The sequence below is a fragment of the Petaurus breviceps genome, unplaced genomic scaffold, assembly GCF_028583685.1.
Source record: "Petaurus breviceps papuanus isolate PSGF00001 unplaced genomic scaffold, PetGlider_PUasm1.0 305, whole genome shotgun sequence".
Classification (NCBI taxonomy): Eukaryota; Metazoa; Chordata; class Mammalia; order Diprotodontia; family Petauridae; genus Petaurus; species Petaurus breviceps.
This window is the reverse complement of record NW_027186060.1, coordinates 567,992-575,560: the sequence shown is the minus strand read 5'-3', so window position 1 is coordinate 575,560 and position 7,569 is coordinate 567,992. Positions and strand designations below refer to the sequence as shown.

Sequence of the window (7,569 nt, the reverse complement as noted above, 5' to 3'; positions counted from 1 at the left end):
TCCTTCCTCCTGAAGGCCCTTCCACATTCACTACATTCATAAGGTTTTTCTCCAGTATGAATACGCTGATGATCAGTAAGATATGACTTCGTCCTGAAGGCCTTTCCACATTCACTACATTCATAAGGTTTCTCTCCAGTATGAATTCTGTGATGCACTGTAAGTTCTGTCTTATCCCTAAAGGCCTTTCCACATTCACTGCATTGATAAGGGTTTTCTTTAGTATGATTTTTTTGAGGTAGAGTAAGATCTGAGCTGTAGTGAAAACATTTCCCACACTCCTTATCTTCATTAAACATCCCTTCAGTATGAATTCTCAAATGATGTCCAGTAAGATGTGACTTTGTCCTGAAGGCCTTTCCACATTTCCCACATTCATATGGTTTCTCTCCAGTATGAATTCTCTGATGCACAGTAAGATCTTCCTTTCTTAAGAAGGCCTTACCACAATGAATACAACCATGAGGTTTTTCACCAGTATGAATTCTTTGATGTCGAATAAGTTCGGAATTAAAGAGAAATGCCTTGCCACACTCCTTACATTCATAAAGAATGTTTCCAGTATGAATTCTCTGATGAACTCTAAGTCGTGAGTTACTCCTGAAGGCCTTTCCACATTCACTACATTCATAAGGTTTCTCTCCAGTATGCATTCTCTGATACACAGCAAGATGCTCCTTCCTCCAGAAGGCCTTTTCATATTCCTTATATTCAGGAGGTTTATGTCTAGTAAATTCTCTGCTCTCTGAAAGGAAGAATAAGGAGCTGGTTAACCCTGCCTTTTTTTACCCTTTCCCAGGGTTCTTACTTGCTTAAAGGTTTTAGGGCTATTCCATTGCTTTCTCACTTCAATAGGGCAGTCTCACTAGCCTTTCACCAGGAAACAAATTATTTTATTTGAAAGTATGATGACTCAAAGATAATATATGTAAATAATTTGACTTAGAATGAAAATACCAGCAGTGATGAATGAATGCTTACTCTAACTGGCAGACATTTGAATAAAATTAGACTATTCAGAAAAAGATGACTTTGAGAAATTGTAAATGTATTCTTGCCATCTGAGGTGAAAACAGGAAGAGAAAAGACTGAATAGGAAGAAAACAAAAAATAAAGTTGCATCTTGGTGGTGTCTTGAATAGAACGCTTGAATAGAGATCCTCCTGAAAGTCAGGAGGATCCAAGTTCAAATTTGGTTTCACAGTTGATATTTAACTAGTTGTGTGACCTTGAGCAAGTCATTGAACCCCAACTGTCTTGCTTTCCCCCCACCAAAAAATGGAAAATAAGGTTTACAGTGAGGAAGAGAAATATATACATGAAGTAAGCAGAAGAAAATAAAAATATGAGGGGGAAATGAGTCAATCGTTGCCATAAATTTCCTCTAAAAATCCAACCTATGTACTTTGTGAGAAATTTACAGAAATTTTTAAGACTAAGACATACAGGTGTTTTGGCCTAGAGAAATTATTAACAAGTATCTGAACATTACTCAAAACTCTGGAAGTCAAAGAAGTAAAAATGAAAACATTTGGAAGGTAGCAAAACATAGCCATCAGATTAGCAAAAATAATTTAAAATAAGTTTCGGCAATTATGTTGAAATAGCTGTTGCTGCCATTGCTCTGAAAAGGAACAGCAATTTCAGCTAGAAATACAAAAACTGTTCTGAGCCTTTGACCCAATGGTCCTGGGACTAGATCTGCTTCCTCACTATGTTACTGAAAGCAAACAAAGTACTCTTAGTAAAATTTTCAGAAGAGCTTTTTGTGAAATAGCAAAATACTGAAAGCCTATAGGTCCAATGATGGGCTTATAGCTACACGAGTTCTGTCATATGAACACATTATTGTGTCTTTATAAACATATCCAAAGATAAAGAAAAACAGGATCACAACATGACAGAATAAAGAAAGGGGAATGAAGTTAGGATTAGATATTTTTAAAAATAATAGCAGCAAACCAACACAATCATATAAACAAAACAAAGAAATATATCAGAAGAGAATTAAGAAGCAAAAAGAGCACATTACTTGAAATCTTAAGTAATGTGCTTATTTTAAAAGGCAGAATGAATTTAAGCAGTGAAGGAGAATGCCTGCTTAAGATAATCTTTAACGAAAAGAAGAGAAATAAATGACTGTCCTGTACTAAGGCAATAACATTCTTTGAGAGTAAAGGTACATTTTTGTAAAGAGATAAATAAAGAAAAAGAACCTCTTGAGGTAAAAAAAATGAAGTTTGAAAATCTCACCTCCTCTCAACAGGCCTGAGAAGCTTTTATAGACCACATTTTAGGTATGATAGGTTCAACATTTTACAAGAGCCTTGACTTAAAATGACCAACAGATCACTATTTAGCAATGACCCATCTGTATGGTTTTTATGTAGTCACCTGGACAGCTGCGTCTGGGAATATTTGCATCTGGCATCCAAAATGTTCCCTTCCTTTCCAACTGTTGGATCAGCTCTGGTTTGGATAGTGCAAATTCTGTTCATTGAAAATAAGAAAGTACTAGGGAGTCATCTCAAAGTTTCATCATAGGAGAGATGCAATATTGCTTCCAACTCTTAACAGAACAGTGGGGGAGTAAGGGTGCTGAGTATATCTTATACACCTATGGGGATGAGGTTAGCTGATTTTGTCTAAGATTTTTGCTTATCAAACATGTGTAGCTCAGGGAGAAATATGGTTTTTTCTTTTTCTTTTTTTCAGGTGTCACAAGGAGAATGTACATATTTTTTAAAAGCATCCATAAAACTTAATAACAGAATTCAAAACTAGTTTAAGCTGTTTTTCGAATAGTCATGCTAGGAATACCTCAAGCATACTACAAAGAATCACCAGAAGACATTCTATATTATGGTAGAATGGATTACTGAGTAAGATTTAGGAAAAACGAGTTCAATGGATTCACTCTCTGCTTAGACAAAAGGAACACTGTGTATGCTGAAAACTACATTGGCCTTAAAAGTAAAATCTTGAATTTGAAGCAACAGAGAGGGGCAGATACATTCTCAAGGATATCAAGAAATCCATTTCCAAGGTTTACTAAGCAAAAACATTTCTTCCTGGATACAAGTAGCACAAGTAATGTCTCTTGCCTATAAAAGCATCTTGTATGCCAAAGAATAGCTGTTAAGATCTTGGAAGTTGTCATAGTATATATCAAGACTCCAAAGGGGTAGCTGTTCTTACCCAAAGACACCAAGTTCCTATAGTTCTCCAGCATCACATCCCTGTACAACTTCTTCTGAGATGGGTTCAATTGTCCCCACTCCTCTCGAGTGAATTCCAGAGCCACATCCTTGAATGTGACTGATTCCTGAAATACCAACAACATTTCTGCTTACCTAACTGTAGCTCTGTTATGAAGTTTAAATGTAAACTGCTTGCCAGCAGACTGAGGGAATCGAGTGTTTTTGGACATCAAGTGGTACAGGGAATTGATGCAATTGAGTCAACCACAGTGACTCCATTTTGTGACCCAGTTCTGGAAGTAAGTCAGTTCTTTCTTTGTTCAATTATAGGTGTGGTCCAACTCATCTTGATAGAAAAAATCATTCAAATGTGGGAATTGGGAGAAAATTTAATTGCACTGTTTGAACCTAGCCCTGTGATGCTGGGAAACCAGACCTCTATCTACTGTTTAGTCACCCTTAACTGAGGACCTAAGTTATGCTGAACAGATCCAACAAGATTTATGGAAGGAGTTCTCACAATACTACATCTCAAGCAACTGTATGTCTTCTCTGAAAACTGGCCACATAGTGAACAATCAGGCATTGTTTCTAAGCTCCTTTGACTGTATACAGACAAATGGGAGGAGTGGGACACCTCTTTTTCTGAATTCAGGGAACTGAACCTCTTGCCCCCACTACTTAACATGGAAAGTTCCTAGTATTTCCTCCAATTAAAAAAAAAAACAGATTACCAACGATTGTGTTATTCATTTTTAATTGATCTTGTTTATTTTTAATGTATAAAAGTCTATCTCCTCCTCTATTCTGGGTCCAGTCCTAAGTTGAGGAATGGACCTGGTCCTTTGCTCTGCAACTGTCATGCCTTACTTAATATAAAATGATATGCTTACGAGATTGACCCTTTGTTTGCTCAGTCATTTCATCATTCACTTGCCACAAGGGACTGTTTCATTTCTTTATTTGTATCCCAGAACAGTGTCTGGTATACACTGGCATTTAAGAATTCCTCAATCAGAAAAAGAGATAAATACAGAGTATTTATAGGGAACATCCATATGAAAAGGAATTCTAAAGGAAGGACAACCCTTACCAAATATCTATTTTCTAGCACTCCCACATTCCCCTCCACACGGGAGGGTGTGGGCAGAGGGAATAGCAAAATTTTTCTAATAACAAGTCACAGACAACCCAAACAAATTCCCACATTGGCTATGTCAGAAATATGAGGAAAGCTGAGGGCCACAGAATGGATGCATTTGAACTGGAGAATACTTTTAAGTGTCCCTTGGAAAGCAAAGAGATGAAATCTGTCAATATGTAAAGAAATTAATTTAGGTTATTTACTGGAAAGTCTAATATAAAAGTCAATCACATAAATGTCAGGAGTTAGGTAGACTATATCATCATGAATTCTGTTGAAAAAAATGGTTGGTCACTGTGTCGTTCAGTTTTTTAAAACTTTCAAAGATGATTGTCTTTACAATATTGTCATTGGATACTTTTTTCTCCTGCTCTGTTTACTTCATTATGTAGTGATTCATGTAAGTCTTTCTTGGGTTCTATGAGAAAGTTCCTTGTGTGATTTTTTATATAACAATATTTTTAAAGCTCATTTTTGTATACTGTAATAGGTTTAACCATTCCACAAATGATGGGAATCATCTCACTTTTCAATTGTTTGCCACCAGAAAAAGAGCTGCTAGTAATGTTTTTGTACATATGGGTTATTCCTCTGTTTGACTGCATTGCACCTAGTAGGAGTACTGCTGGGCCAAAGGGTATGTATGCAGGTTACTAATTTTCTCAGCATTATTCCAAATTGCTTTCAAAAAGGGCTGGTCCAAGTTGTAGCTCCATCAATTACAGGGGCCATCTCCAGTATTCCTGATCTCTATCTTGCCACTGGACTCAAAGGGGCCCTGAGGAGAAAGTGAGGCTGGTGATGTTGTACAACCCTCCCTCACTTCAACCCAAGTCTTTTGCAAGTTATTGCTGCATCTTCGTGATGACATGGTCCTCTTCCAGAATGAAGGACAAACAATAACCTGTGAGTAGTCTGGGATGCCTCACTGGTGACCCAACTGGCAAGTTCAAGGTGGGCATCTCAGCTCCTTCATCTCTGTCCACATGGCCTAACATGTCCTTGGGGTTTACTGGCTAGATTTCATTCTTAAAGACCATGCCATAAACCCAATTCAGTCTGGTTCTCATGGATTGGCCAACAATAGGTCCCAGTCCACGTAGTACTTATCGGTATTAGTTTGGGCTCCAATAGTTCAGGGTGAATGTATATACTGATTGTTCTGTTTAGGCCAGAAACACTGAGGGTCTTCTCTTTCCAGATTGACAAATAAGTCAATCTTGCTAGATAAAATGGGCCATTCCTCCCTTCCTTTCTAAACCTGCAACAATCAGGAATGTGGCTTTGCCTCAGTTCAACTGAGAAGTCCTAAGATTTTAGCATATAAAGGTGAATGTCTCCCACTGCATGGTGGGCCATGTCCAATCTTCCTGATCTATATCTTGACCTTGGATCCCTGGGGTGATGGGACCTGGACTCCCAAAAGGTAAAGACCATGTCTTTCAAAACAACTGAGTGCCTGAATTTTCCCATACATTTCAGCATCCCAGATCACTGGCCAAGTCCAGCCCACCTACATTACTTAATTAGATGACTTGACATTGCTTTCACATCTTCAGGTGGCTCACTCCAGACTACTAGGCACCCAGATCCCTTCACTATCCTTTCTGTAGATAAGACTCAATCTCACCCTCTTTAAGCTGTAGGTTCCCTAAGAATCCTGCCCCTATATTGGACTTACAATAAAGCTTGTTGTTTCACTGGAAGCTTCCAGTACAAGATTTCAATTCAAGAAGACACTGCCTTGTACAGGGGCCTTTTGGGGTTCCCAGGAAACAAAAACCTCTACTTAATGTTTCGCATTGCTTCACTTGCACAATAGGGATCCTCTCTTTTTGTCTTCTCAATGGGTGGGGAAAGGAGTGGAAGGAGGAAAAGAATTTGGGACTCAAAAATTAAGGAAAAAAACCCAACAAAGTAACTGAAAGAGACAGAGAGAATGTGTGTGTGTGCTGGAGTGGGGTGGGTACGGGTATACATTGGTATCTATAGTGTCATTTAGCTCCCAACACATGATTCCCTACGCCCACAACCTCTAGGATCCCAGCACGAGTCATAGAAAGCCTCCCACCTGAGCCAGGCTTCCCGGGAAGGCCTCCCCCCCACCCTCCGCCTCGGGGGCTCACCTGTCGAGCCTGGGCTGTCAGCACAGGAACCATCCCCTCCTCCTTCGGGCTCCCACCTGGGGGGGAAGAGCTGGGGAGAAAAGAGGGGGGGGCGTAAAAAGGGGGAGGCCGCACAGGGTTCTGCCCTGGGAGGGCAGGGGACCCCACTTCTGTCATGGTCTGTCAAGTGATTCCCCGCTTCTCCACCCTGGGGGTATAGGACAGGAGAAGGGGGGCACAGGGAAACAGTAATTGCGGGGGAAGGAAATAATCACTTGGAGGGGGGGCAAGAAAAGTCTTTTCTCTACTGGGGGCAGCCTGGGGGGGTGACACGAAACCCCACCAGCATCAGGGAAGGATTTCCCAAAGTGGGGGTACGCAGGAGGACGTCGGGGGGAGATGAGGCCCCAGGGAAGACTGGATGGAGGACCAGGGGGAAACCCATCTGGAGCACTTGTCCTCAGAGCCTGGGCCCAAGGGAAGGCCCAGGGCCTGGAGGGAAGGACCTGACCAGGGTCACTGAAGGAGGATTAGAATCCGACCCCAGCCCCTTCCCCTCCCCCTCCCCCTGCTCCTCCTCCCACGGGCCGCCCCCAAACCCCCGTAAGCCCTCTGGGGCTCCCCTCCTCCTTTAGATGCCCCTTCCCTTCTCCGTGAGCTCCCCAACCGGGCCCCGGACCCCGACCCCGCCGCACCCCCACAGCCGGGCTCCGCAGGGGCCGGGCCCGGCTCTTGGTTTCCCCTCACCTGTCACACTAGAGCTCAGGACATACATAGTAAGGGAAGCCCCCACCAGCAAGAAGGAAGAGGCAGGAGAACAGGGGTCGGAAGTGACGTATATAGGAACTCCAAACCTCCCGCCCTTGCCTTGGCAAAATGCTCCAAATTCGCGCACTGCCCTCCGGGAATTGTAGTATGGAGTCCGTGGCGCCTTCTGCGCATGCCTGGCCGTCGGCCCCTCCCTAGACCTGTAATGGGGCCCAACCTCCCTGCCTGCCCCGCCTCTCCAGCCCATCCTGCCAGGATCCCCGCCCCTTCCGCCCCGTCCCTTGCCTCTTGAAGGCCAATCCTTTGGTAGAAGCACTAAATGCCACTAAGAATGAAGAGTCTAGAGGCGGCC

General features: G+C 42.1%; 1 pseudogene; it reads right to left on the bottom strand.

Moving 5' to 3' along the window:
• LOC138167792 (zinc finger protein 420-like) overlaps window positions 1-7,335 on the bottom strand; it is a 15,478-nt pseudogene extending 8,143 nt beyond the window's left edge.
• Between the last annotated feature and the right edge of the window lie 234 nt (window positions 7,336-7,569).